The following is a 9,190-nucleotide window of genomic DNA, read 5'->3' as shown; positions in this document are numbered from 1 at the left end:
AGGCGCAAACCCACACACACACCCACACACACACCCACACACACACACCCACACACACACACACCCACACACCCACACACACCCACGCACCCACACACGCACCCACGCACCCACGCACCCACGCACCCACACACGCACCCACACTCACCCACACACACACGCACCCACACACGCACCCACACACCCACACACGCACCCACACACTCACACACACCCACACACACCCACACACACTCAAACATCTACTTCACAAAAATATCCTGTATAGACGTAACAGGTTTTTGGGGCAAGTGCTCTTACTAGCGCCTACGAAGGCCGGCACGGCACACGGGTGGGTGGCCAGGACCACGCCCGGTCGCCTTTGTCTCCCCAGTGGCGATGTTTACACATCACATCAGGTACTCGTTTGAGGCTGAGTTGATTTAGGGGAGGCCCAGGACCGATTCATATATTCATCATGTCTTGACCGTGAGCGCGAATCGCTAACAGCCACACACACTCGCTCATACACATATACACTCACCCTCCCCTACGCCGCCATGCACACTCATACACATGCTCTGCACAATAAACCCTTCACCGTAACCGAATAAAACAAGCGGTATTACCGGTTACCGATTTGCACTACAAAGCAAATGGAAGCCGCCACAGCAGTGGTGGAGCGACCACGAGCGCGCTGCCGGAGCAGGTCGCCGTCGTCTCGTCGCCGTCTCGCGGGCGGCGGCGCGGGAGTTGGAGCAGCGCGGAAAGTTGCTGCAGCCGGGACGCGCAGTTCATGACTCCACTACAATGGAAACGGTGAACCGGTTACCGTTAAACAGCCACAAGATGTACACACCTACACACCGTGTACATTAAATCCAAGAATACACATATATACTGCATAGTATACACAATACACACTAACCTATACACCACGTACCCTAATACACACGATATAGTACTTGCCATATATACAGCAAACTATACAAACAAGACGCACACGCAATACACTAAATACACAATGCACGCTACGCACTGCAGAACATACACTCTACAACATGTACACACACAGTACACACCTGCACAAACCCTCACTACATACACCATACACACACAGACACCGCTACACACTCTACACACCACTACAACACACACACACACATACCCCAGGTAACGTTAGCAAACTGTTGGGGCAAGTGCGGTGAGCGCAAACACCACGATAGACATTTAATACACCACACGAATGGGACACAAACACTGCGAACCGCACCTTGTATACACGACACGACAATATATACACAAGGCAGTATACAATAAATATACAGACGCACACCTGCACGTATCCACTCCGCACAGGAGCACGTAGTGTAAACGCTACACACCCCACACACCCCACACACCCGTGATGTAAATTATATGAATGTTCTCGAAAGTCTCGAAATATTAATTTGTCAAAATATAATTACATTTACGATAATGGTAAATTTTCAATTAGATTGTTAAATGTTGATTGGAATGGCTCGCACATGTTGATTGGAATGGCTCGCAATCTAAAATTCTAATTGTAAGCATCGTGATGAACACAAACCCACATATCTAACACGTGACCCCGCGACAGCATCACAGACACGGCCACCGTGCTGCGACTGTGGCAATGCAGCAACATAAACAGTGGACCGTACAGGAAGCCCATAGAGACACACAAAGACACACGGAGACCCCACAGAGACACACACTGTAGACACAGCAACACAAACTATGGACAGCACAGTCACCCCACTGTTGCTGCGATCGTTCAACGGAGGAGGAGGGGGAACAGCCAAACGACAGCATCTCTCTCTCTCTGTGCTGAAGCCCTCTCGTCGTGGCGAGCTCAGCATCCTGTCGTATTGCTGCCATCGTGCGCAAGAGTCGAGCCCTTGAATGCGTGAACCGAGCGTGCCGAGTGTGACGCTAGCGCCAATAGAAGGCAGGCTCGGCTCGCCACGCACGGCAGGTGAGGAGCGCCTCCCCGTCCCCGAGACGAGGGCGTGCGGGGGGGGCGGCGGGGCTCTCGGGGTGTCGTCTCTGGTGCAGGATGCATCGTGCGCACGCTCGGCGTGGACGTGTTACAAGAGGTTCGCGGTTCGACCGCCGCAAGCCGCGCTGGATAATACTGCTGCTGGAGTATTCACAGAACAGTTTCTATCTACAGTATACGCGGCGTCTGCGTCGCCGTGGACGTTAAAGATCCAGTGAACGCATTTGTAGAGAAGTCCATTACGTGCCGGCCCTCCCCCTCTAAAGTCGGCATGTGAGCGACGGATCGCTTCAGAATCTTTCTTTATTGGAGGGTCACGCGCCGCACCATCGCCCCTGTACTCTATGTCGAACTTCTTTCGCACTGTACGTAGCCCACCACGCTAATCGGAGGTGCGGGGGAAGCACAACAAACTAAACACAAAAAGCAGTTCTAAAGAAACGATGTGTGGTATCGAGTGCGTATTGTAGTGCACAATGTATATTACGTGGGGTGCATTGTGTAGTGGTCGTTTAACCATACTTCACCACGCCAGTCCTCGTGTGCTGGCGAGGCCTTTTGTGTCCCGCTAAGGGTCTGAAACCATCCGCGCGTCTGTCCACCCCGGAGTGTCAATGGGCTCGCCGCGTGAGCCTCTCGGCAGGGCAAGCTCAGCTCGGCCAACACGTTCCGACATGCATCAAACACGTGGAAGAGTAGACCAAATATCATTTCGAGTTCGCTCGAGTGGAAGCTTTTCCGCCAGCAGTGGCGTGAGCGAGCGATTGCATGGTGACACCTTTACCTATTAATGCATAAACAATACTACACATCGCAAACACGACGACGGCCGCCGTTTAGCCACTGACGGGAACTTCACGACGGCGCTGGTGCCGGGCTTGGGTGCAACTTGCTGCGTTTTTCCGTCCAACGCTCCGCTCGTTGTTGTGAGCGTCGCTCCTCTTCCCTCCGCTGTTGTTGGAGGGCGACTGCCTCCAGCAGCGTCCTTCACGAGCCTCCTCCTCCACAGAGGCCGATCTTGACACCGCTGGTACCGGTCATCGGCAAGTCCACTCAGATCCATAATCCTCCTGTCCCGCCGCATCAGCTCATCTCTTCTCCAGCCTGTACCACGCCCGTTTAGCCCCCTCAGAAGCTGGCTGGGTATGCACACACGCATATACCATACAAGCACACATACATACATACACACATATACCATACAATCACACATACATACACACGAGTTATGCATACACCACATACAACATACGCCCGACTCGTATACGCGTTCACGATTGTCAAAGAGTGGCTTAACGAATTGGGCCCCGATTGAGATAAATAAAACATCGTCCACACATTCTTCCCAGGAGAACAACGTGGGAGGCAATATGCGACGTTTCGGGCAATGGCCCTGCTGCACAACACGTGGGGCGCAAGCGTGAGACGGTGACACACGCAGCACAGATGCCGTGTCAATCAATGCTCGTACGACACACACACACACCGTACACACAGAGTAGACACACTACACACACCACACACCGTACACACTACACGCACAGTAGACACAACACACGCACTACACACACAGAGTAGACACACGCTACACACACAGAGTAGAAACTCCACACACACTACACACACCGTACACACCACACAAACTACACACACACTACACACAGAGTAGACACGCCACACACACACTACACACGCACTACACACACAGAGTAGACACACACTACACACACTACACACACCACACACAATACACACACTACACACAGAGTAGACACACCGTACACACTACACACACACAGTAGACACACACTACACACCCTACACACACACTACACACACAGAGTAGACACACACTACACACACTACACACACAGAGTAGACACACACTGCACACACTACACACACACTACACACACTACACACACAGAGTAGACACACACTATACACACTACACACACACTACACACAGAGTAGACACACCGTACAAACGACACACTACACACACAGAGTAGACACACAGAGTAGACACACACTACATACACTACACACACAGAGTAGACACACACTACACACACTACACACACACTACACACACTACACACACACTACACACACACAGAGTAGACACACACTACACACACTACACACACTACACACACAGAGTAGACACACACTACACACACAGAGTAGACACACTACACACACTACACACACACTACACACACTACACACACACCGTACACACTACACACACCACACACACACTACACACACCACACACACACCGTACACACACTACACACACAGTAGACACAACACACACTACACACACACAGGAGACACAACACACCCTACACACACCACACACACACTGTACACACACTACACACACTACACACACCGTACACACTACACACACACATCGTACACACACGACACACACACTGCTCCCACCGGGCCCGTAATAAAGTACAGTCTACATGTACTGTTCACACTGAATTTGTTTACATACCCTGTACACACTGTACTTGTTTACACATGCGGTTTACACTGTCATTGTTTACCACTAAGACTCGGAGTAAAGGACGTTTCCGAGGCGCGGCATTCATCAACTCATAACGCCATTACCTCTAATTAATTATTTGTTGACTTGTAACGGCGTTACTTCTCATTTCCTCTCAATCTGTAACGCCGTTACTGCTAAATCATCCTCAACTCCTCACGCCGTTACCTTTCATTGGGAAGTTTTTCCTGTTAAGTGGAGAGTTCCTGCGGATCAGAAAGCGCCATGATCCCCCCTCGCCCCGCCCCTCCGCACAGTCTCGCGTTTCCAGCGCTGCGCTGAGGGGCGGGGCGTGTGGGGGGTGTTGGATTAACGAGGGCGCTCTGATTGCCATCAGCGCCGGGCGGGGGCTATTGTCAGCGATGACTTGCAAAAGCATGAAGCGAATTTAATATGCCCCCCCACCCCACCAACAGCCCCCCACCCATTCCCCCCACCACACCAACAGCCCCCCACCCATCCCCCCCACCACACCAACAGCCCCCCACCCATTCTCCCCACCACACCAACAGCCCCCCACCCATTCTCCCCACCACACCAACAGCCCCCCACCCATCCCCCCACCACACCAACAGCCCCCCACCCATCCCCCCCACCACACCAACAGCCCCCCACCCATTCTCTCCACCACACCAACAGCCCCCCACCCATCCCCCCACCACACCAACAGCCCCCCACCCACTCTAATAGCCCCCCATCCCCCCCCCCCCACCACACTAACAGCTCCCCATCAATTCCCCCCACCCCACCAACAGCCCCCCACCCATTCCCCCCCCACACCAACAGCCCCCCACCCACTCTAATAGCCCCCCCCCACCACACTAACAGCCCCCCACCAATTCCCCCTATCACACTAACAGCCCCCCCCCCCCCCCCCCAGAGCTACACTCTGAGCGGTCGGCCCTGCAGGTCACGGATCGGTGGCACCACCTGGGTCGGTGGCAATGACGGAGCCCCCTGCCCCAGTGCGCACACATTTACATTAAACTAGGGGGGGGGGTCATCACTGCCGGGATCCATCGCCCGCGACCTCCAGACGAGTCCTGACATCTGCCTCTCGACACTCGTAGTCACTCACCCTCGCTACCACACTCACCCTCGCTACCACACTCACCCTCGCTACCACAATCACCCTCGCTACCACACTCACCCTCGCTACCACACTCACCCTGGCTACCACACTCACCCTCGCTACCACAATCACCCTCGCTATCACACTCACCCTCACTACCACACTCACACTCGCTACCACAATCACCCTCGCTACCACACTCACCCTCGCTACCACAATCACCCTCGCTATCACACTCACCCTCACTACCACACTCACACTCGCTATCACACTCACTATCACACTCACCCTCGCTACCACAATCACCCTCGCTATCACACTCACCCTCGCTACTACACTCACCCTCGCTACCACACTCACCCTCGCTACCACAATCACCCTCGCTACCACACTCACACTCGCTACCACACTCACCCTCGCTACCACACTCACCCTCGCTACCACAATCACCCTCGCTACCACACTCACCCTCGCTACCACACTCACCCTCGCTACCACACTCACCCTCGCTACCACAATCACCCTCGCTACCACACTCACACTCGCTACCACACTCACCCTCGCTACCACACTCACCCTAGCTACCACAATCACCCTCGCTATCACACTCACCCTCACTATCACACTCACACTCGCTACCACAATCACCCTCGCTACCACACTCACACTCGCTACCACACTCACCCTCACTATCACACTCACCCTCGCTACCACAATCACCCTCGCTACCACACTCACCCTCGCTACCACACTCACCCTCGCTACCACACTCACCCTCGCTACCACAATCACCCTCGCTACCACACTCACACTCGCTACCACACTCACCCTCGCTACCACACTCACCCTCGCTACCACAATCACCCTCGCTATCACACTCACCCTCACTACCACACTCACACTCGCTACCACAATCACCCTCGCTACCACACTCACCCTCGCTACCACAATCACCCTCGCTATCACACTCACCCTCACTACCACACTCACACTCGCTATCACACTCACCCTCACTATCACACTCACCCTCGCTATCACATTCACCCTCGCTATCACACTCACCCTCGCTTATATTTACACTCACCCTCACTATCACACTCACCCTCGCTTATATTTACACTCACCCCCACACTTACCATGACTGGCAGATGCACTACCTTTGTTCCCCACTGTGCCACCTTTCTGAATTTAACCGCCCAGCCCTCTGCTCGTTGTTGTGAGCGTCGCTCCTCCGTTCTCGGCTCTTGCTGGAGGTCAGTGGTCGCCAACTGCTGCCAGGAGCGACGTCGTCGTTCACGACGTCGCCTCCTCCACAGAGGGCGAACTTGGCCGAGAAGACTCGGAGCTTCGTGTGGAGCGACAGCCCCAGGTAGCTTCCACACAGCAGCGTTACGCAGCTGATGAAAAGAAAATGCCGCAGGACTGATTCGGAGTGAGACCTCCGCTGCCAAACCGGAGCTGGTCACAGACACACTGTGACGAGTTATTGATTTAAAGTTGAGACGACCTAGGGGAGGCCCAGGACCGGCTCAGATATCAATCTCCGCTGATGTTAACCGTGCACTAACCACTCCGCCACAGCTCCACCCAGCATCATATTAAATCATCTCTCTAGCACGACACAACATTGTTATTGTTACCGGTGCCTATGGATATCGGCCGAGCACAGGGGAGACCACGTGATGGGAAGGTGTGGGGAGTAGCGAGTCCAATCCCCGCTCACGACCAAAAACAGTGGCGAATATTGTAACAGGTCCTGGGCCTCCTATAGATCCACTCAGCCTTAAATGAGTACCTTGTGCGATATGTAAACATTAGCAATCTGGAGGGAAAGACTGCCGAAATTGGTGTTGACCAACCACCCCCTTGTGTGCCGTTCCGGCCTGCATAGGTGCTCGCTAACAGCACTTTCCCAATAGCCTGTGATGGCTATACTGTGGGAGAGGAGACGTTGTCTTTTAAGGGGTCAGTCCAGGTAAGATATGCTTACATTGTTCTGCAGGCAAAACTCGGCACATGCAATATCTCAGTACAGGTGAGTGAGGTGAGCACAAGTGCAGCCGAATGCAGGTGAGTGGGGTGAGCGTCGAGCTCAAGGGACCCATCAAGGTTTGCGGGGGTCCCCTCCCTCTGCCCCCCCTCCCACCCCCTCACCAACCCCGCCCCTCGGTATGCGGCCCCCGTTATCGCGCGAATCCTCATCGCGGCGCGGACAAAGAGGCATTGACGAGGTGGGGAGGGAGAGGGGGAGGAGGGGAGCCGCTACAATCCGCATCATTATCCCGTCGGCGGCGCGTCCGCCAGGGCCATTAGCGCCCAAGGTGCGGGGGTGGTGAGGGTGTGGGGGGAATGGGGGTGCCTATGCGGAGCCCCCCCCCCCTCCCCCTGGAAGCTAGGTGAGCCCCCTCCCCAGGTGACCCCATCTCCAGGTAAACCCCGCGACCCGTTCAGCCATGCCCCCCCCCCCCAACCGCGTGCCTTATGGGGGTCCTCACCCCTGCACCCCTTTAAGGTCCCTGGGTAGCCCTGGGGGGGACTCTTTGGCCCCGCGTAGAGAAACGGGCGGAGGGGGCTCAAGGGGGGGGGGGGGGTGAGAGGCGGGGGAGGCGCTGATGGACGCGCGGCTTCAAACAGCAGAGGCATTCAGCGCGGCCGCGCCTGGCGCCTCCGTGCCCCCCTCCCTCCCCATCTCTCCATTATCATCTCTCTCCATCTCCTCCATCTCCCTCCATCTCCCTTCTGTTTCCAACTCCCATGCCCCCGATCTCATGGCACTCTCCCCTCTCTGCATCTCCCAGTCTCTCATCTACCTTCAACTTGATTCTCCACACCTCCACGCCCCCCCCCGCCTCTCTTTCTTCCTCTACCTTCCAAGGTTATCACCTCTCCTCCATCTTACCTCTCTGCAACTCTCATTTCCCTCCATCTCCCTTCCTATCTTCATCTCCCCGATCTCCCTCCCGGTCTCTCCATGCATCTCCCGGTCTCCTACTCCTTGTCTCCCTTGATCTCCCATATCCCCCTTTTCCTTCCATCTCCCATCTTTAACCTCCACTATCCCCCCTTCCCCCATACACCCCCCCCCCCCCCATGTGGCTCTCAATGCAGACATTCACGGGGCTCTGCCCCCTCAGTGCCGCCCGTGAGAGACGAGGCCGCGACTCTCTCGCCGAGGCCGCTGATTAAAGGGCCCCATTCTTCCCGCTGGGTGGGGGCCCCTCTCCCCCTCCACCCCGCCCCGTGTCGCGAGTCGCTCCGCTCGGTGTCGCGCCGCGCGGTCCGAAGGCGCCGCGCGGCCTCAGTTCTCAGAGCCAAGGGGCCCGGGACGCGGCCCCGGGGCCACGCGGGGAGGAGGAGGGGGCGGTGGGGAGAGAAGGGGGGGGGAGTGAGGAGACGCGGAGAGAGACAGAGGAGAGAGAGAAGGGAGAGAGATAACGAGGAGATGGGATTGGCGATAGAGGGGAATGGGGAGCGGGGAGAGAGTTGGGAGAGGGGAGATAGGAAGGGGAGACAGGAGCGGGTGAGAGTAGCGAGATGAGCACAGAGAGGGAGG

At 55.7% G+C, this 9,190-nt stretch overlaps 1 long non-coding RNA gene across 1 annotated transcript; it reads right to left on the bottom strand.

Annotated features, from left to right (window-relative positions):
- Positions 1-1,174: 1,174 nt before the first annotated feature.
- Positions 1,175-4,874, bottom strand: LOC144719305 (uncharacterized). The gene is made up of 2 exons (XR_013585580.1): positions 4,734-4,874; positions 1,175-3,141 (listed from the first exon to the last, which is right to left on the bottom strand). It is a non-coding gene; the product is annotated as an uncharacterized LOC144719305 (long non-coding RNA).
- Between the last annotated feature and the right edge of the window lie 4,316 nt (positions 4,875-9,190).

The sequence above is a fragment of the Lampetra planeri genome, chromosome 6 (assembly GCF_965212315.1).
Source record: "Lampetra planeri chromosome 6, kcLamPlan1.2.h2, whole genome shotgun sequence".
NCBI classification, from domain to species: Eukaryota; Metazoa; Chordata; class Hyperoartia; order Petromyzontiformes; family Petromyzontidae; genus Lampetra; species Lampetra planeri.
The sequence above is the reverse complement of the archived record's forward strand: the minus strand, read 5'-3'. Positions and strand labels throughout refer to the sequence as shown.